This window comes from Bombus bifarius, unplaced genomic scaffold (genome assembly GCF_011952205.1).
Source record: "Bombus bifarius isolate JDL3187 unplaced genomic scaffold, Bbif_JDL3187 scf7180000008190, whole genome shotgun sequence".
Classification (NCBI taxonomy): domain Eukaryota; kingdom Metazoa; phylum Arthropoda; class Insecta; order Hymenoptera; family Apidae; genus Bombus; species Bombus bifarius.
In genome coordinates this window covers 1209494-1232833 of record NW_022884499.1, presented here as the reverse complement: position 1 = coordinate 1232833, position 23340 = coordinate 1209494, and the positions used below count along the sequence as shown (strand labels likewise).

The window sequence follows — 23340 nt, the reverse complement described above, 5'->3', positions numbered from 1 at the left end:
TAGCCACGGTTTGATTATGGAATAAATCAGGTGTTCTTTGAAAAAAATTCTACTCAATTTGATTTCTTGTCGGGTAATAAATATTCAACAAAATGAATCTGGGAAATATTGTAAATATAAAGATTATAATGAAACATAACTTAAATTATAAAAGAATGTTTAAGGTCTCGTTCTCAGATCTACTCGGGAGAATTAAATAAGAAAATACGCGTAAGTGTAACCTGTAAAAACCTGTCGATTCTCCGGCCTTGCAATCACGTAATAATCCGTGGAACGCTGAAGTTTATTATGCTGATCGATTTCTACTTCTAGTACGTATTACCTTTGCGGTATTTATGTTTGACATTCAGCTGACGTTCAAGGTTTCCGTTAAATTCCTGCGCAAAAACGTCAGTTTTTATTGCTGCCTTTTTAGAATCGATTGGTCGAACTTGGCCTTCTTCTTATAGATAAAAAACTGAATAACTTTTATAATCTTTTCATTCGAATAATTCATTTCCTTTCTACATTTCTTCTATCACACTTGCCGGTGGGAATCAATCTTACTTTTGAAAGTTTATATCCACTTCCATTTTGAATTAAATTAAACCTTTTCATCGTGCAATGTACAATTAACGATTGGGATATATGAAAGAATAAGTTTTTAATAAAAATTTTTTAGAGTATAATTATAGTATTATGATAAGTTAAGAAACCTGACCTAATCATTTTAAGGCACTTACAACATTTTTTCAAACTACTCAATCTTCGAATTACATCGACCTATGTTTTTACCACTCATGTCTATCAATTACTGAGTGTGTATCAATTGCTATGATTAAAATTCTTACTGTTATACAACATTTTAATAGTTACCATACATATACAACCAGATAATAGTCACTACAATCTAACTATTATATAGTACAGTAAAAATAAAAATATAGTATAATAATATAGTACAATAAAAACATTTAAATTATACGCAGAAAAATTCATACGCTGTTACTAGACATTTTCTATTTCTGAAAAATGTGCACGCCTCGTGTATCAGCGAAATTTACCACAGCTTTTGCTGATTCTGCACCATCGAATTAATGCAACAGATTTTTGTTTATAATCCGTTTGAGAAATACGCCATGTAATGTTACTCCTAGCACAAAAGAAGCTAGTCTTTAACAGGAGCGTGTCGACGTCCATCGCTATGTGTAACGTAACACGACGATCACTATATACGAGTATGCTACATGCACGATCTGCAAAACACGTTAGTACGTTCATTATAGCGTATATATGCAAAAAAAAATGGAGGAACATCGATGTCGCGAATTGATTGACGTCCAGTTCGATTACGTCCTTGCAAAGAAGCGCGTTTTGTTCGCTCGAGGCTACTTTATCGTCCTTTTTTCCGACAGCCGGTTTCTTTCTCGACGTAGCTGTTAAGCCGATTAACCCAGATTTGTACCAGCGCGAGTAGGATTATCACGTTACGTTCAATACCGCTAATGCACATGGACAGCTTTTTAATTAACATCAGGAAATCACCTTAACGAGTTGCTACTTCTTGCCTTTTGTTATTTCATCCATCGATGCTGTGAAAATATTTGTTCAAGCATGAGTAGGAACAATGTTAGTTTATCAGTACAGAATGTATGAAGATTTTGTAACTATAGGATTCTAAGAAAAGGAGAGATTAGGGGAATAATTCTAATACGATATTACCCTCGTTTCTTACCTTAAGTCTTCTTAACTGGCGTGGTACAAGTCAAATTACTAACAGGTACGATATATTCCTCTTTCATACGTTTTTCATTTTTCTTATATTAAATATGTATTAGATATTAGATATATTTTCTTAGTGTTGCACTTTTCAATAACTGCCTTTTGATATCCTTACAAAGTAAGGCTGGTTGATAATCTAGATTTTCGTTGATTAATGGTTTGTTGCTTTTTTATCAATGAGCTGACCTATACAATACTATACAGATATACTTGACGATTTAACCTTCTCCTATATTCCAATTTAAATTGAACGAGGAACCTCGATGTTAAATTGGCAAAATGATAAAAAGTCTATATACTAAGAGGAATAAATATGATAGTTACGTACTTGTAAATTCTTTTATTGGAACTAAAAGAACAATATTTTTGTACAAATAAGACTATTTGCAGAATACATATATTGCTTTTTTACGTTTATCGCGTGTCAATTTGTTCAAACCACACGTCAAGGCGAAGGCTGTTTTACTTGCGAAGAAAGCTTGGTCAGCGCTGATCTAGACTTTATTCATCTGACACAGCATTTAATTCGTTGGGTCTCTCCACTTCTTAAATACTTTATCTAGCAAATGAAAAAATTATTAATTCAATCTCGATCGCTACTACTACAATTCTGCACTTTACTCACATCTCTTCCTCTCTGATTAATTTGAATATTGAAATTTGATGCTTTTAACAGCTAACTTGTAACTTATTCGATAGGCAATAAAATTAGCGTGTTCAGCACGTCGTTTTACGATTTTCATAAATTTTCAACTATCTCCTCTAGTCACGTAAGTTTTCGAGATTACGTTACATTGTCTTCTAATGAATACTATCTAGTTATCCTCACATTGTTGTTGGATGATGAGTTCGAAGGAAAGGCAAGGTAGGATCAACTCCATCTCGAGGATTCTTTAACGGGGCGTTTAGTTCTCTAACGAGCAGTTACGCAACAATGTCGACGCCATTGCAGCTGGTTTGCTACCGTATGCAGCGATTGTCGCGCATAAAGCTGTCCTTTGCCAACGAATTGCGAGAATACCAGTGCCTCGAATCGCTATCAGATCGTCACGCTGTTATTCCGTTCGAAGATTTCGCAGCGAATACCAAAGCCGCGCCTCCGCCTCCATAAACCTTCTTCTTGTAGAGATAATTCCCTGAACGCGCTCTTCTCTGCTCATGCTGACGAACACGAGTTCGCTATTGATGGGAGAACTTGTTCGTGTTACATGGAATCTAGATATTCGCTGGATTGTGGGATTAGCTTTAGTTTAGATGTCTTTCAGTTGGTACACGTTACTTTCCGTGAATCGTGTAGATGTTCGTTTCTGTGAATTGCGTAAGATATGAATATTTTTAGGAAGATGTAATTAAATGTAACTATCAAATTGCATTTAACACTAAGGATTATCAGAGTTATTAAAACTACAAATTCGTAATTTATACGAACCAATATATCCCACAGTAAAATAATCCTACAAGCGTAGTATCATTGCACCGCGTTTTTAAAAGATTTGTGTAGTAAATTTGAAAGTAAAGAATCTGATTCGTTGATAGTTTTTGTAGAATATCCTCATCGCAAGTGGTTACTTCATTTGCTTAAAACTGGCTTACAACATAATATATTACTTACGACTCATCTCATTTCATTTCATTCATCTCATAATCGTCAATATCTATACGAAGCTCTTCTTGTATATTTATTTAATAAGGAGTTAATGAGATGAATTAATTAATTCGAAAATTATGCACTATATTAAAGATTCAACTAAACGTCATTTAAAACTTTCGCCTAGCTACCGAAAATTTGCTTTCTACTGATATGAAGAATTCTATCCCAGAGTCGAAATAAATACAAATTCAGCGCAAACCAGCAAAATCCAAATACCACTGGTTCACGGGTGTGTATCAGTTCGTTATATGCAAAAAACGTTCTGGGGAAATTTATCGCCGAGAATATATCAAAGCTGGGATCGAGGCTGTTTTACGAAAGCTCTGGTATTCTTGCCCCGGCGTATATCGTAATCGCAACAAACGTTTTCCATCTGATTAACAGGTTCGTATTTCGCGGCTCGCGACTTATTAATGTGCAACGTAACCACTGTAACATTCTATTAAAGTCGTGGGAATAAATATCGCGCCGGTAGTCGTATCGCCATTAATTCATCAGATTTTTTACTGATGTACTAAAATACGAGTTTGCGAGCGTCTCAGTGATTAGTTTGTGATTAGTTTGATCGGTACACTTAACCAAAAGGTAGATACGCACACCGTTGGAGACCAATTAACGCGTTGCCGTTAATCATACCGTCTATTTACGTCTATCCTTGACATTTTAAGCATCTGATTCGTTAATACACGAGGCTTCTTCCTTTTTTATTCTTTTATGGTCGCGTCAACTGTTTCATTGCGTACACCAACACGATTTATGGTTTCGTTCCAGGAAATAAACGGAAAGGAAAGACGAATATTTATTTATGCGTAGTCGTGTCTCTGTGTTAACAGCGTTGACTGGTCCGATTAAAAGCATCGTTCTTTTTCGTTCTAATCGAAATAGAGTGGAAAATTCTTTTCGGATTATATATGATTTACATGGTAGATGATGTACATGTATGGAATTTATTGATAATAAGTCAATCGAGGATGGTCTTACTTTTTTTAAAAACACAAATAGATGTATGAAACATGCAAAGTATAACATACAAGTGCTTGTATAATGCACATAGTATGCAAAAATGCATGAAATATTCAAAGCATATTTGTTATGATACTTGATAGATGAAATAAATCTTTGCTTAGGTTCTACATTTATCGCCGTGATCATTAAAATATAAATTTGCATAACAAGATTGGCAAAAATATTGCATAAAGAATTTCAATTTTGCAACAAAAAATTTAAATATATGAAACAGTACCTAAATGACCATATATTTTCATTTAATGTTGAAATTCGAATGGTGGAAATCAGTATGAAGAACAAGTTTGTGCATAAAATTGCGTTATATCATTCCAAACCATAACAGTTAACGCTCATAAAAACGTAAATGAACAACTGAATATAGCTATCATAAAACAAACATTAAGTCATCACTTTCAGCCAAGACGTAAACTAATCATCGTAGCCTTAATCTCGTCATCCTTGCCATAAAGACTACCACTAAATCAATTTATGTTACATGTCTATTCAACGATGTGTTCACTCATTAGCTTACATAAAACGGTCATTGGAAACTTCTCGGAATTATATGAAAATACATAGCAGTCTTTTCTCGTTTTCTTTTTTTAGAAAAAAATGGTGTAGTCCGTTTCAAATCGAAATAGAAATTTGCAGTAAAGAAAAACGAGCACGATCCAGAAAAAATAAAAATGAAAAAGAAGCGAGACAGAAGAGAAGAGAAAAAAGAATCCTAGATTCAGATCAAAGTCTAAACTATTGGGTTGGCAACTAAGTGATTGCGGATTTGTCCTACTTAATGGTATTTAGGTGTTAATGATAAAACACCTCATTAGCCTCATTAGGTCATTAACACCTAAATACCATTAGGTAGGACAAAATCCGCATTCACTTAGTTGCCAACCCAATATAAAAACAGATTTTACTTTCATAAAATCTACATGCAGACTTTCTAAGAACATATTGAATGCTGAATAAAAAAACTTGTAATGTTACAAAAATACTAAATCTTGGTTTACGTATAAAGGAAAAGGTTCGAAAGTTTCTTTTTCAAATATAGAAAATTTTACTATTTTAGAATTACGATCATTTTACTCCGGAATTTTCGTTTATGTATACTCTTTCCCCGTCACGTTAAAGGAAGAGGCGACAGATCGCCATAAATCGTTTAGGATCGTCCTCAGATACGATGTTCAATGTGAAAGATATGGAGCTGCCGTTGGTTGCTTAGCGTATATTATAAATCACCGTTATAAACATATTATTGTCGGTTTAAGTGGATCATTAATATTCTCGACATCCGTGAGAACGAACCATTAAAGGTGGATCAACAACACCCCTTGCACCGATCATGTGAAACAACGAGATCCTATCTGTTCATAGATATTCTTCCTGGTGATTTATTTCGTCGCGTATTGCGTAGTTCGCGACGGAAAGAACGTCTTTCGTTCACTCTTTTAAATAAAAAGGAACAAAACACAGTTGTACATCGTCTACGACCGTCGCTCATATTTATCGCTTATTTATCTGGAAGAATTTTACTCCATTCGCGCGATTTATTTTCTTCCTTTCGCCGGAGTCTTTAATGACAAGATCGTGCGAATCTAAAGATCTCCCCTTAGCCTCTCAAATAAAACGTAAAACAAGGAACAAACACCTGTCGCGATAACTGGTACGATGATCTTTCCGTCGCGAAATTTTAATCGAAACCTTTGATGCATCGTTTCAGACGGATCTCAATTCATTGTGCCGAGGATAATGGAATTATTAAGCTCAATAGGATTCCCATTATATGGTACGGTAGAATGAAGAATTAAGGTTTTCTCTTTAATTAACGGTCTCGGAATCATCTTTCTATGGTGCAGTCGACTTTTCCTTCCATGTTCGGTAGACTCTGTTGTACGTTATTTTTAATTGTTTCAATACGGTCATGTTTATGGTATGAATTTTCTTCGTTACCGTAATACTTACGAATTAACTTAATGAATTAGAAGTTGTAGGTTATAGACTTCTTTGAAACTCTACAATTTTATATTACATCGAGTAATTAAATGAGTGATAATTTCTAAAATTTAGTTTTTCTTGTTACCGCAATAGAAAAGATTTGCGTAATACAAGAGACGTCATTAGTATTAGCAAAGATAGACTTGTGCAAACAGGGTTTTGATTACTACATTTTACAAATTTTAATTCTATTACACATGAAGTGGCGTCTTCAATTTGGTGACATGTCAAATATTTACTACTAATTTTTCAAACTCCTTAACAAAGAATTTTTCGATATATCTGTACTTGTAACTGCATCAAATATACACTCTCGTGCTTATCGATCGTATAAGAAGTCCATGACACTCGAGATATCGCGAAAGCAGTGCCGCAAACCGAAATAACTCGAAGGAACAGTCACGGACAATAATCCTGAAGAATCATCGTAACACGAGGTGAATTACGATCGTAAATCTAACTAGCTTTACGAGGTCTGCATTTTTACGATTATAGCTCGTCGTAAAGCTGCGAACCGCCGCGTGTCGATGCGCCACCAACTATTTAAGTATCCTAGATACACGTCGAACGTACGAATTCGTTGGTGGACATGTTCTCTAGACGCTCTAGGACGTCGTAAAACAGAAACTGAGTGCTTCTGTAACACGTTTCTACTAAGAAACGTAGGACAGGATAATGAAGAATGATCTATTAACCAGGGAAATGAATTTGAAAACCGCAACGATGTGGTATATCGCGCTCATGTTATATGTATGTAGCCTGTTTCGTACTTACCCTGCACGTAGATCTAGTTTACAAGGCAAAACTGTTTTCGCAAAAGTTGTTCTCGTCTTCGTTGGAATTCCTTGAGCGTCTTATTTCGTCACACTAATTGGTTACGTGTGATATAAACATCCCGAGATTTTTGGAAGGGTACTTTACAATTTTTCAGAATTATTTGTTACCTTATTAAAATGATTATGAAAAATAATATGGTTGTATTCAAAAATTTGGTAGAATATATATTTAATACAGTATCAGTTTATATATATCCTGGATCTATACACATAAGATGGGAAAAATTAATAGGGTTTGAAACATAAGTGTGTAAGTTTCTAATAGTTTATAAAAATTAAAATCAATTTTGTTGAAGTAAAATTACTTACTTTTCTATGTGTTAGTAGCATGACAACGTGTATAAGTTTAAATTTTATTTTCGTGGACAAAGACGTTTGATATACATAACTTGATGAACGAAGTAAGAATACTTAGAATTAAGTGTTTAATAAACGAAAAATGATCGATGGAAAGAGATTTGTTTCAACTATACAGTCATTTAATTAATAGGACAAATTTCACGATGGTAGAACTCGTTTATACCGCGTTGCAACATTCAGAGAGTACGATATCTTGTAAGACTCGGGTAGCTAGCAGCAACCTTTAACCTTAACCTTCTTATTTAGAGGAGCAAGGCAACGGAGGAAGTTTTAGCATTTCTCCGAAGCGGCGTCGAAATCAGCTTTCTAAACAATCTTGACCGCGTTCAGAATCTCCTGTAGTAATGTAAAATTCATTTTTTTCCTTCGACTTCAATGTTCGTCGACCCGATTTCGTAATTCGCCCGTTGTCCTTATGTCGGTGTTTTCGTTCGCCTCTGTCCGCGATTTCACGCGGATTTTAATCATTTCCGATAGCACACTATAACGTGAAACGAAACACGAACACGCGTTCATATAAGGAATCCGAATTACGTCGAGGAGAAAGTGGCTCGAATCACGAAATCGTTTCTGCAAAGTTCCCGATGCACACGCCGATTCTCTGCAGGAACGTGCAGAATTATCGTTTTGTTGTCTTCGTGAAAGAGGAAATCCAGCTGTAACAGTAAAATGTATTAAAATCCAAGCAAGCTACTTTCCGGTAATCGTTTAGCAAGATGTTTATGTAATGTGGTAATGAATAATCAGCGTTAAAGTAGACACAATCGATTACGTTTGGTTGGCCGCGAACGCTCGTTCCATTCTGACAAATGGATTTCGATTTGCGACCAAAGAGAAAGTGGCTCGAATCACGAAATCATCTTTACGAATTCTAGTCGCGCGATGATGTATTTCTCACGGATGCAGGAAGACTGAATTTGTACGGCTAGATGACGATGCGTTTGTACGTGTTGGAACAGTAGTTAACCACTACTTCCTAGTGATTAACTACTGTTACATCGTATTAAAGATTGAGCAGCGTATAAGGAAGTTCAATGATTGGGCAATGTCAATATTAGTGGTATTTATGAACATTCTGATATAGTATTTCATTTAACTAAGATAAAAACTCTATCAAAGATTATGTTAGTATTAGATTATTATTATAAGTATCAGAAAGTGACTTCAAACATAAAATTAAATTATGATTTATATTTGAGTTAAATGTTCCAATTAGATACGAATATAACTATCCTTCTATGAAAAGAAATTTCCAAATATTCTTCAATGACAAAATTAGCAGGTGTCTTGTAACTTGTGTACGAGAATGTAGGTGCGATAGGTACGAACTAAAATAAATATTATATTACGATAAATGTTATGAAAATATAGGTAGCTTTTTATAAATGAAATATTTCAAAAAGATGAAAATAGTGAACGGAATAGCAGAGTTACAAAATCAATGTAAATCGTGAGTAATACATATATAACTGAGGAAATCTTACTGAGCCCGTACTGAAACGCGAACACATTCATCAACCGTTAAAACTTCCAATTTGAAAAGCTCTCCCGAGTCTAATCGAAGGAACGGTGTGTTCGCCTGGCCTGTTGGTTTCGCTGGAAACGTAGGAGAATTTCGTCACGCGGCGAAAATAAACGGGCTCGAGCGAAACGGCGACGCTCGTATGCCTACGAAGAATTTGAGTTACGTCGCGGAGAAAGTGACTCGCGTCGCGTCGCGGGACGATAATCGAGCCGATGCATGGAACGATTCTCACGGCTGTGACGGGAATAAATCGTCGAGATGGCGGAGGATATATTTATATAAGCATATATATTTCACACACACGTGTATTTGCATCTGCATGCCTTTTCACATATCCTAAGAGAGGGCGTAGGGCGTTTAGATATATGCGCGTAATAGAAGGGTATTCGGAGTCCCCTTGCCTCCGTAACAGAGAGAGGACAGGAAGAGATCGCTGATTCGAGATGCCCCACTTTCTCGCGATGCAATTAACGTGGCCAGCCGCGGCGATAACTGCATTATACGGGAGAGTGCAGCTATAGGGCTTCCCCCGTCTGGTTTCGCGATTGCATACGCTGATAGGTCGACGTCTCACGAACGATCGTCGATACCAGTGAATAAGAGCAACCGCGCACGATGTTCTCTAGATAGACCCTTGGAGTATCGTGCAATTGCAAATATTGAACTACGTACTAGTAATAGTCATAGGAATTAGAGAAGTATTGGTAGAGTGTTGGATTTAATAAGATTAAAATTGAACTCGCTGTTAAGTTAGAGAAATGAGTATTATTTCTGTTAAGAACGTGAAAGACACGATATACAGGATCCGACCGAATAATATGCTCTAACGGGCACAACGTGATTCCTTGTGTAAAAATAAGAAATTTTTATTCTACATTTTCGACTTATTTTCACATATAAAACAACCTCTGTCGGTTATTTAGTCCGGTCCGGAATTAGTCATATTCAATTATACAAATAAAAAATCATAAATTTTCAAATTCGATTTTCTCGAAAACTAAATTGAGAATGGACAAATTTTATTCTATATGTCTTTCTTATTTTTCCACAAGGAATCACGTCGTGCTCGCTTGTACATGTTATTCAGCCGGCTCTTGTAGTAAGATATGAAGCGGTAAGTAGAAATGGCGTGTCTGTCATCAAACGCGCATCCAGCTTTTCTGTCGTATGCAAACGTATCTGTATTTTTTTACTGTTTTGATCAGCCTCAGTTTATTATATCTCTAATCTATCTCTTCTATTAAATTTAAAATTGAAATAATAAAAGTCTACATTAATTATTATTTTTCAAACACATAATATAAACATGTATTGAAAAGATATGTCAATATAAATGGCATATAAGAATTAATTTATTTAATAAGTAATCCACTCTATCAACAGATATGTTTAAAAATATTATTAATAGCATAAATCGGACATTAATCGTGTATCTAAATAATAAAATGGAGGAATTTACAAAAAGTGGAATTGATTAATTTGGCTTCTCAGGAGTTCATTTAACAGACAAACCTCGTATTTTTACACTCAAAAACAAATAGGGTGACGGTAAAACGACCGATGCATATCCTCCATTCCATCGACATTCCTTTCTTTCCTAAGCAAATCATCGCACGTACCAAACAGAATATTCAATTGGTCGAAACTTACAACCTTCGCATACGGTATGCTTGATCACGAGTGGGTTTGATTCGATGAAACGAACCCTTGATGCGATGGAACCGCTTAGAAAGCATAGCTGTGCGGCGTGGCTCGCTGGGTGGTTAATAGTCGGCGTTCCGTGGCGTGCATGATTAGCGAGAAATTATATTTACGAGTGCACGTGGGCGGCTTGGAATAAAGTCGATCACTCGGCCCGCGAGGACTTCCGCGATGATCTTTCCGCGAGGGTGTGACAGGCTTAGTCGAGCTCTCATATCGATGATTTCCATCGTAGCTCTCGACAGGGATCGCGTAGAAACCCGAGCGGACCAAGCCAGACGATAAATTATAACGGCGGGACATGGCGCGTGGACGAACCCGCCGCGCGTAATGCAATAGTTCAGGGCGAGAATTGATGGACGAACGAATTTATCGTGCTCGCCTGAAGCGTTCCGCAAACTATTATTTAGGCTCTGTTTCACTTGTTTATGAGCTCATACGTTAAATATTTAGAGATATTGGAAGTGAACTGCGGATGTTTATGCAGTTTCACGTTTTTAAAGACATGAATTGCAGCAACAGTATCTAAATAGAGATTTGTTTCGGGTATTAAATGTTATAATCTGTATTTTGTCCTTGATGTTTTATATGTCTTTAAACATTATGTGCATACTATATATTTTATTGCAATTTTAAATTTTGCATTAATGTGCAAATATATGCAGTATGGTTATATATATTATCAGAGTAATATTTACTTTTAGTAGCTCCAATGAATAGCACCTCCGGCTTTTTTGTGCATAAACGCGTGATTGTTTATGACGAGTTTTTAGTGGCTGTTAAGGTTGAGTTGAACTCAACGAGATAAAAATTTTTTTAAAAATGATGAGTATCATATTAGAGATAGAAACAGAGAAACGCATGTGTATGTATATTATATGTTTGAATTAAATGTAAATACATGCATATTGTATAAATGTATATTGTATATATGTATTTCATTATATTTTAAAAGCGCTTCACCCAATGTAATCGATTCCGCACTAATATCCTCATATTGTTTTATGTTTCAGGTGAGTTTTAAATATACAAAATCTATCTACTTAAAAAAGAAACATCTCAGTAAGTAATGCTTTCCTTCATTATATGTAAAAGAAGTACTCTCTTCAATTCTCCAAAGCATCATACATAGCCTTAAAAAAAAAACACTTTTTCCAATGAAATAGAAATATATCCAACATTAAAGTCAATGTATAACTACTAACTCACGCTATTAAATCAAACGACCCTTCGGAAGAAGGTCGAAGCCTGAAAACGGTTCCCCTCGTTGTACCAAGTCAAAAATCGATTTTCAACGATAGATAAATTCGCCACGAGAGATAAATACACGTGGTGGTTGTCACGTAAATAGCACGATCGTGTACGCAAAGCGTACACCACGCGTCGGTCGTGCAACGCATCTAAAAACGGCGCTCGATTCACAAAAAGGGCCGACTTAACCGAAGTGGATAGCCCGCGCGGCAAAAGATACGCTCGAACGGATGCGTGGATCATCCAAGAGGAGACTTTCAGCATGATCCAACAAGGCAAAGAAGAAGAAGAAGAAGCGGAGGAGAGCCGACGCAAAGTCTTTCCTCTCTTCCGAAGGAAGAGGGCATCGCCCTGACCGTGACCTAGCCACCGCTCCTCAGGCGAACGCACACACGCACAACATGTTTCTACACACATGCGAGCGGCTACGTAGTCAACCTAGGATACCGAACAACGCGCTTTCCTTCGGATCACCGAATGGGTGTCGTGAAATCTCATTCGGTATTAAATCGAATCGTCATCCCATCGTGTGTCCTAACATATCGTTGACCGGCTATTTTATGCAAAAACTAACACGTAGCGGCGCTCGGTAACAACACTCGAATGTGAAAACACGAATTTACTGGTGACCGATCAACAATTTGTTAACATCAGAGTATTCGACGGAATTTTCATACATTTATTTAATTACGTAATTGAAAAGGAAAAAGTATGAAGGTCATAGGAGAAAACCATCTAATTTTGGTACAATAGAATTTTTCCCAAGTTTCGAACTTTCTGTCAGAATATAAGCGCTAAGCAGAATTTTTTTCCAACAGGCAGAGAATTCTGATAGTTCGAAGCGTTTTATCCCCATCAGTGCATTCGCAGAGGCACGAAGATACTGTACACACATGATCACGCGAATCGTGACGAGGAGCGTGTCTATCGTTGCGTCTTGGCCTCCCCAGGACACGTTATTCGCGTGTATTGCCCATCAGCGTGATTCCGCCGGCAGCGAAATCAAGCCCCGATACCTTTGTCATTTTCCTTTCGAAGGGAGAGAATAATCTCTGATTCGTGATGGACGTTCACGTTCAATGTACTACGTTGTAGTTTCTTCTAAACGATAGTCGATGATAATCTCAGAAAATGTTCGTACATTGCGAATGTTCTTAAAAAGAATAGGAATTCCTCGACTAGTAGAATGTGTCTGTATATAGGCAGACTCGTGTTAGAAACTTATTGTTGGCAAGTGAATAAAAGAAATAGTTTATGTTCGAATGATTCGAAAAATTATTATGGAAATTATGTTAGAAAATGATCACGTGTCAAGACGTATTCGAAGTAGAATACGTTCGTATCTGGTCAGACAACGCATAACTCTTATGTGTGCTTTGTTACTGTGCCTACCGTTATGGCTGCATTGTGACAAATTTATACGTATTATCGCGTTGTAGTAATAACAAACATTATTTCTATTATTAATAGATTTTTATTAAAGTGAAAAATTAACAGAAGAATATTCCTTTCTTCGTCCTAGTCCAACATTCCTTTTTTATTCAACAGAAATTTAAAAAATTAGAAACTAGATAATTAAGAATAATAAACTACAAATTCGTCAAAGCACGACAGAATCATATAGTGCCATGATCTAGCATATCGAAATTCTCTGCATTCAATAACGCAACTGAAATTTTCTAATACAGTGTCTCGACAATGTAATCAACATAAATTCGCCGATCCAATTAAATTCATTCGATACATCTTCCTGATTGACTGTCCTGACTGCATTCGTTCCTGGCATACGCCGACTATTTCTGCGATCATTTCGCGAGGATGGAATTCCGGATAGATCGTTTCATTAATTTCGAGAATCATTGGTTTCCTACCGCTTGCACACGCGACTAGCCACCAGCGTGAATTCGAATTTTCTCCGTCGGGTAGATTCGAACATATCTTACAAGAACGCGTATGCTTGCATGCAGGACTCTCCGCAACGCTAGAATCAACTGTGCCTGCTGCATGATTTCGTTGCTTTTCCCTGCTCGCGTGCAACGCTTAAATTGTAACGAACGAAATAGCGCGGTGCATAAAGAAAGGGAATTGAAACGTATCGGGTACGCATGCAAGAATTTATGGTACATATATCTTTTCATTAAGGCGGTATTCGATGAACCCAAGCACGAGGGCGTAACACTAAGACAACGATAACTCGCATGAGATATACTTCGTTGCGAACATAGTCACGGTATCGCAAAGATTTTATGGTAACGCCATATTTATGATTCTTCAGTCTTATTGCAGTAACTCTTTGAAAACATTGAAAATTCGTCATATATGAACATGATGAATAATTTTAAAGTAACTCTTTTTTTATTTGATATTTATTTATGTAGTCACAGCAGTATGAAATTAATAGACCTACGAGTGACCTAATAGTGCTACAAATTTATTGCCACTGTAGCTTTAATATGTTCGCAATCAATAATTTATTGGATGTGACATTTATTCCTTTCTCAAGAACTTTTTATTTAATTACTATTCGCTTTTTAAAAATACATATCGGTATTAACATGGAGATATAAATTTACCAATTAAAAAATTTAATTAAAAATAAAAGTAAGTACTTTGCAATTATCCTTTTCACGAAACATAAATCATGATAGCCATAAATAAAATTCAGCTTCGTGAATATTACTCAGGTGGATCTTAAGAGGTTAAACATCCCCAACATTTCACAATAGCCAAGACAGATAAGAGAATATTTTCTCAATTTCTTATCACACAATTCACAGAGAACTTCTCTATCCTTTATCCAATACGAAAGCAGACTTTCATGGCCGATACAGCCATGATAAAGAAAACGTATCTCGCGATTCGACTCAACAGTTAATAATTTCCAAAGATTCTACCTCCAATAAATTTCATAGTAAAGAGAAAAACAGGCAGGGATGCGAATTGCATCGCTCGGCACTAGCACACGCAATCGATGTAATTCACACTCGATGTAAGTATACGCGTATGGAACGCGCTATGCGGTAGAAAAGTATCTAGCAATGAACACCGGGTACAAATGGACGTCATAACTATTATACGCGCACGATATACCGGGTCTCGAGGCCATATTGAGAGTAACTATCCACTTTCGCCTCGTGCAATCTAGAACGTTGGATTCCATCGTTTTACTGATTGAACGTAGATACATCTATTCGTCGATTGAATCTCCGGAAAGTTTTTAGAGATAAATAGTTTCTTTTTGATACATACGTACATAAGTGACCTCATACTTATAGATGAGAGTGTATTAGGTATGTATATTGGTTTGATTATTCGATTCATTAAGTTGCTTAGTTTGAAAATGAAGATGGATACGATGGCAGATGCATTATGGATAGGGTAAATGGTGGATTTATTGTTCCATAAATGTGGCATACTTATTGCGATATAAAACTAATAGAAAAGGTAAATGTCACAATGACATTCTAGTTATAACATCGGTTTTTATTAAGTTTACTTTCGTTTAATATGGAACTTTCGCTTCAGGAAAGCTATATTATTCTACAAAAAATAGGAAAAATGAAAACTTTAAAACAATTATCTTATTTAGTAATATTGAAAATACAGGATGATTGATCAGCTAGTTAACTCAAAGAAAACGCCGTTGCAGCAATAGCGCTGTGTCAGTACATACAAAATCTATTATCAGAAGTGTATACGAAAGAAGAAACGAGCGTGTGTGGTCCGCGCTTGGTGGCACTGTTTTTCAGTTAATTAGCAGGAGAATCACTCTATTAATTCTCGGAAGGCGATGGCTGGATTGTCTTTAATCTAAACGCTTTTTGGACTATGTTTGTATGAGTATTTTCTGAACTAATGTCGCTATTACATTTAAAAAATTTCGTTCTACTTCCAAAAGTTTCCAAGTGACATAATTCGATAGAAATTTAAATAGCACATAAACGGAAGCTGAGGCGGCGATGAAAGGAATAATAAAGTTAAGGGCCACGATAAAATGGGGCAATACAACGGTCGAGAGAAATGTATTACGAAATGAAAATTAATTTTTGTAATGTTGCGAACGATTTAACGAGTTCCAAAGCTCTACTTAAATTCGACGACGTGCACGAATTGCATGGCCGTGTCATGGCCGTAAAATGCTATGACGTAGATTAATAAAAGACACAGTTGAGCCCGTGAATTGTGCTAACATAAAGTCACCGTTTTATGTACCATAAAATGTTACGGCACTTCTTCCAGGGGCGCGTTTGCACGCCTGCCTGGCAAAAAAAAAAAAAAAAAAAAGAAAGGAGAACGAAAATGAAAAGGGGAGCAACGCATAAAGACATGCTTGTAGCTTGCTTGTAACATTGGTCAAATTACGCGGTGGTTTCTAAATTATGAAAAGTTGTCTTGAAATTGGATAAAATATCTAGCTGATAAAAAATTACTGTGCACTTATTAGTTTTACAGATAAGTTCTGCTATTGTAGATAATTCTTTGTTATTGACTATTGAATAACTTTATATACTTTTTGGTATTCATCGAATAATATTTTGTTCCCGCATGAAACACCTTCGTTATATAATAGTACTTACAATTTTATGCGTATAATTAAACAATTTTCTTAGAATTGATAGAGAAATTCTCTTGCATTAAAATAAAAAATAATTTATCCTAATAGTTGTGGAAAATCATTCAAAGCATAAGGTTTTTTCCATAAAGTAGAAAAAGAGAAAAAAAGTAAACTTTGTCAAATTAAATCACTCTACAATACGTCAAACAAACACTTAATTTCTTTCATAAAAAAACTCAAACAACCCGTCCAATTTATAAGCAAATAATAATAGGTCACTGTACAAGATACTTCGCATTGCGGAATACAAGTTAAATTGATATTTTCGGAGGATATGGTTGTAAAACAGAGCGCGTGAGTCTTTCGTCGAGACATAAAAAGGTCTCATTTCAACATTAGAGAAACTGGGATAGGGTGAGATAAAGTAGAAACATGGCAGATGGTTTCAGGGGAAAAAGATTAAATTCATTTAGAGTCAACTTTGACTTGGGAACTCGTAAGATCTCGGAAATACGAGGTTATTTTGGCGAATTAGAGAATTTATCGTGCGTTCGTCCAATTTTTCACGCCATTGGAACCACAGCTGCGATCATCTCAATATATTTTCAGATCTAACACGTCTGCGACCTCGTGTTCATTTTACACACCCTTTTTCGGTCTTTATAGAACTTTGTCTCTCGCAGTGAGGATGCGAGACATCATGACGTTTCGGCGTCGTCGTTATAACGTACGATTTTCGAAATTATATCTCCAGTCTATTGTAGAGCTAATTCGAGCAGACATGTGTAAATATTCTTATTAGAGGGGGCGCACAAGCTTGGACGTTCCTCGGAGCGTAACGAGTTCAAACAGAAAGCGAGAGAGAAAGAGAGAGAGAGAGAGAGATTTTCCAGATCGGCGACGTTCATTATTTTGATTTCTTGTTGTTTCTTGACTTCGCTCATGGCTATGGCCTACATCGTTCAGTGTTTTATTACACTATTTAAAGATGGTTACGCGGCGAAGTCTATATCACAGTTTCGTGAATATCTAACCAGCATTGTATTATGTTCGTTAACTTCAAGTACTTCGCAAAGATAAAATTTTTAATTTGTCCACAATTGTCTGTTTTATGACAACCGTAATAAAAGATCACATTCATCTCATTGTTTTTTTATTATAAAATAATTCGATCGTTCTACTGGCAGATGAAGCAAAAATTACACGTGAAGTGGTTAAAAGCAATTTTTCAGCTCCGTGTCGTCAAAAGATCAAGCGTCTAAAGTGCTACATAAATCGACATGAAGTGCATTTTACGATGGTAGAGTACCTCGACAAAAAGTAGAGAAAAATCAAATGGAAGCTCGTTGCTCGTTTTTCTTGTCTCTTTGCGTCGTCTACGAATCGCCCTAAACCCCATAGATTTCTTTCTCTCTTTCTCTCTCTTTCTTCTTCTTGCTCTTCGTTTCTCCTTGGATTCGTGGCGTATCTTAATGCACAGTACGTGTGCAATATGGCAATGTCGGCCCGTATATCGAGGGTTCATCGTGGGGCCGAAGGGGTCACGACCCAATCGCCAGAAATTCCTTTATCTTCATTCCTGCGTTTTTATTACACCCTTGCCGCCATCTCGGTACGTCGTCCGTTCGATGAACCTTAATTGCGACCTGCGATCGTCTTTGTTGCGTCGGGATCCTCTTTGGAAACGATCACGAACCACTTTCAGGCGTGAACGATCGTGTCATGAACGGAACACCGTAGTGGAAAATTTGAATTTCCAAAAAGAATTCAACGCGACTAGGTTGCGCATCGCTAAATTTAAAAAATATTTATTGACGGTTTTGGTTATTCTAAAAAATATCCAAATATGTTTTTATCGTTGTTTTATTCGTATTGAGCGATAAATATATTTTTGTACTTCGCTGGCTTGAACTTTTTTGGGAAAAGTATCTCTGTAGATTTATATAGGCGATAGTTTTTATAGCATTTTGTGGTTTTCTTTAATATGTTTTTATATTTAGAATATCATTATATATTGCAATTGAGAGATTGTTTTTTTTATCGTTATTCTATGCTGTTATTGGAATTTTGTAACCATATTTTATGACTCTATTAATTTTATGAATGACTTTATTTTCTTCGCTGATATTTCTACATTAAGTTATTTCCGTTATTAATTACCATCTTTTGAATAACGCACCGCATCACCTTAATTTGGATGTAGACTTTCGCATTCACTTTTTGTAATCATTCTTTCCAAGTATGACACTTTAATAACAGGATACGTGTATATATATACATATATAATATGAATCGAAAAATGTTTCTTTAAGAAAAAAAATTTCATAATCTACTATTAACTGACGTTTAATAAGACATTTGAAGACATATATCAATTTTTACATCGAAATAAAGTGTAATCTCCATTTACAGTTTAACTTTTTCTCCTATTGCTATTTGCGTACCTTTTTGTACTTGAAGTTTCCTCAATTTTCAATTTCCTGCCAGAGAAACGTAATGACGTTTCAATCTTGCCCTTCCAATCTTGCCCGATTGAATTCCACGAATTCGAAATGGATTTCCTTGCCACGAGGCTTCATAATCGCCTATCGGGCCATTTAATCTACTTGGGACGCGGTGATGAATTCGTAATGCAAAAAGGTTCCCACAGGAATTAAATGGACGAAGCCAGAGCGGAGTATCGAGATTCTTGCGATTAGGAACGCGGAACGATACTGAGATTGAAAGACAGCGGAACGATAACTCGACTACCGTTAAAACAACGCGTGGTTTATGTTACCCTCATCAAACGGAAGGAATACTGTTACTTTGCTGCAATGGGATGAATTAAAATACACTCGGAGCGCGAAGGTGTTACTCATTAAAATATACTAGATTTTATTCCTTTTTTATTGATAATTATTAAAATTTACGATTGACTTTTATTAGGTTGTTTATTACACGAATGCTACACGGGAAAAATATTACATAACAAGTCTATTTTTTGTTAATTTAACGTCACTTGGTAATAAAAAAAAAAAGGAATTTTAATACGAAATAGTTGAAGATTTTCTATTGGAGAAATTAAGTGGATAGGATATACGAATTTACTTTTTCCTAGATACAAGATAGAAGATAAGTACAGAAAATAATAGATAAGATGTACATTATTTGTATTATTTTGCCATTCATACCACTTTTCTTCTGACAATGAGCCTTTCAAATATAACAGATGAGTAAATTATTAAAGAAATTACATAAAATTAATCACAAATAAAGGCTGCTAAAATACTATAAATTGACTCACGTATTACTCGCAAGAAGAAGTAATGATACTCTTAAATTTTTAATGTTTCAGTAATTTTTCATCTAATAAGAATGATAGAAAGGATGAACGATCACCCGTCAAGCGAAACGCAAACACAAAACATTTAATTATTTGTCTCGTATATAAAATTATATAAACTGTTTCAAATCTAATTTCGTATAACGTGTGACGTAAAAGAGATAGAAAAACGAGTAATCATTAAAATTCGATACGTAACATCCTCCCAAGTCGGTTTTTATATCTCTTTCATTTATTGCGTTCAGCGACTGTGACTAGACACGCACGCCTCGTTATCTCAATGGAAATTACATTTATTCCTCAACAGGCGTGAAACGCTGCTTTCCGTGGATTTACAGTTAGATGGTTGGTCATTAGATTGTAGGAATTCTCGGTGGTCGCCGATGTTTGTTGAAATTGACGACTACACAACTCCTAGAAGGGAACTAAAAGCATCGAAAGTGATCGAACGATCGAACAATGTGTTCTTGCGTTTCAACGATTTATCACTCGTTTGCTTTTGCTTGTAAAGCGATTTGTTACTTGTAAACGTACACAGTCAATACAACACTTTAGATATTTTATCATTACAACATAGACGAATTGTGATGCGTGTTAAATTAATATTAGATTGTTGCTTTGTCCGTTGCGTGTAAAATTTAAATTTTAAGACACGTATTTGTACACAAAAAAATTAATGATGAGAACAGATCTCTTGAAGTACCAATTATATAAATTCGATGAATTTTAAGACAACGACTCGATTTTCAAGTAAACGATAGTCTCTTAAGGAGGATCTATCGATCGCGAGTCCTACGTGATTGTATCGCGTACAACTAACGACGAGTTTGCACTGGTACAAATAACGGTGGTACGATTAGATAGATGATCGTAGGTGTAATTAAGGTTAGCTACGTGGCAATTAGAGAAGATCGCGATTGTGCTCGTACCGGTGCTGCATTGCTCGCCTCAAAACGATCGTTTATTCGTGTCCTGTGACAGTTCGTGAAATTAATAACGCTCTTTAATGATTGTACAAGATATATAAAAATGATAGACAGCTAGAGATATCGTTTGTTTTCCTTTCTCCAGCGATCTTAACTCGTGAGTCTTCCTGAAGGGGATGATAAATCGGCGAAGAGGTGGAATGCAGGAAGGGAAAACCTTATGGTTATATAATTGTTTACGTAACGAGGGCGTAAGTAATATATTATCTATTGGATACCATGTTTCATGAATGTCTATTTTCACATTACCAAAACACATACATTTCTGTATTTCACATTATTTAAATGCCTTGACATCTTGTAAAAATTCCACAAATTCATTTGACAACTAGAAATGCGAACAATGTAAATTGATATTTAAATCTAAAATTAGCTGATATTCGATTCTCTCTATAGATGTCTAGAAAAATGGCAATTTTTCCCAGGCAGCGTTACCAGAATAGATCGTGGCACAACGTGGGTTCGCGTGCATTGAACTGCAATTTAAAGCGGCCCGGTGCAAAGTACGCGCGAAACGGTATAAATCGCCACGGTAGCTTTCATGTTTAGGCATGAGTTAAGATTCTTGTCCCCTTCCCTTTCATCTTCTTAACGCCACACTTCTTCTATCCTCCCTTGTGATATCGCCCGTGCACCGCCATTAATATCGAAACGCTAAACGCAAATCTGCGTAATCTTCTTAGTTGCTATTCGCCACCATGACATTAACACCTCGTCGAGCTCTAACGAATATTCGCCAAGTCGTATTCACGACCTCGAACCCCTTAATTCCATATTTTCGCCATATTTCTCTATCATCTTCGTCGTTTTAAAATCACGTGGGGTTCGATATGGCGCCAAGGAATCCCTTGTGAGATTACCAGAAATGATAACAACGAGAAATGTGCAAAGTCGCCGATCGATAAATTCCACAAAATTAAAATAGTGGCGATAAAATAACGTTCTAAAATGTTATTATTTGTAACTCTACATATTAGATTTGTTTACAAAAAAGAAAATGTTGATAATAGGTAATTGGTTGGATGTAGCGTATTACGTTCCTTCCTTGCGGTCTTGTTTAATAATTACAATATTATATAACATAAAATAATTACACGATGTATTTTATTATGGCAAATTTTGACAATAATATCTGCATTTCTCGGAAGAATCATATTTATTATGGACACCAGAAGCAAATTAGTTACGCTCACAACTATATTTCGACAATTTATAACTATACTTTATTAAAAATATGCAAATATTTATAACTAATAAATTTTCAAAATACTCGCCGATTTGTAATTGCACTGCTTTGTTATACCACAGGATAGCTTTTAGTTATGTTTTATCTCGGAAGTATAATTGAACTAAAACTTTGAATTTGACTTATCGATCTAAAGATCTAAATAGCTTGTCACGAGGCAATATCCAAGACAATGGTGATACTTTGAAAATAATCTTATCACAACACAATCTTTGAGAATAATAATCTTGTTAGTATAATATTACATTGTCGAACGGTTGAGGCGCCGGTCAGTCGGTAGGATAATAGAAATTACCATGTATTTGTGTTGTCATGTATTGTCTATGTTGGTCTACTTAAAATATCGAGGTTGCTTTCTGCCACGGAGAAAGATTAATGATTATTTGGACGATTTGTTTTATGGCAGTCGAGTGAGAATTTTCGTACGATTGCGCGTTTTCACGTAGAATGAAACGCTCCATCTGATAACCGCGATTTCGTTTGCTCGTTGGCGCGTGGAGAACATTTTTCAAGAGAAGTGGTAGGTAATGTCAGGCGACGAGAAGGTAATCAGGTTAGGAAATTTCTAGTATATGCTTGTTATTAAAGAATATGGTTTCTCCGCGGCTATCGGGATCAAGGTAATTCTGGACTTTGCTGACTCTAACGAATTTAGCAGCTACTTAAGCCTGAGCGTTCTTGCGTTAATTTTATTTTTATTTTTTTGAATTTTCGTTGTATTCTCTGCCCCAAGACCTGCAGTGACTTCGTCATTTCTCTATGGTTAACAATAAAAAAAAATAATGGGAGTATATATTTCAAAATTATTTTAGGAGATTCTACTAAAATATTCACTGCCACGATAAACATAAATGACCGGTACAGAACTATGGAAGAATGTGTAATAATAAAAAGCTATAGAATATAACGTATTTACATATTTCATAACATTCGATACTATAAATTTGTATGTTTCATTGTTCATATTTTAAAATGTAAAATCCTCTTAAAACGAATGAAAAACCCCAAATATGCTATCGATATACGTATCTAGTACTTGAATTTTAAGCTAAACTGAAATATCCAACAGAGTAAACAAAAATATATAATTAAAGATTAAAAACTGCTCAACTTATATACAATCAGTGCTTTCACAAA

At 35.7% G+C, this 23340-nt stretch overlaps 1 protein-coding gene across 5 annotated transcripts in view; it reads left to right on the top strand.

The window, feature by feature from the left end:
* The window catches only part of LOC117209694 (LIM domain only protein 7), a 156965-nt gene that overhangs the window by 105272 nt on the left and 28353 nt on the right, over positions 1-23340 (top strand). The window contains exon 1 of one of the 5 annotated variants that reach the window (XM_033451971.1): positions 11883-11902. The exons of the other annotated variants lie outside the window; for them this stretch is intronic. The gene's annotated coding sequence lies outside the window, so the exon portion shown is untranslated. Of the gene's footprint in view, positions 1-11882; positions 11903-23340 lie in introns of those variants that run through there. 5 annotated transcript variants of the gene reach the window in all.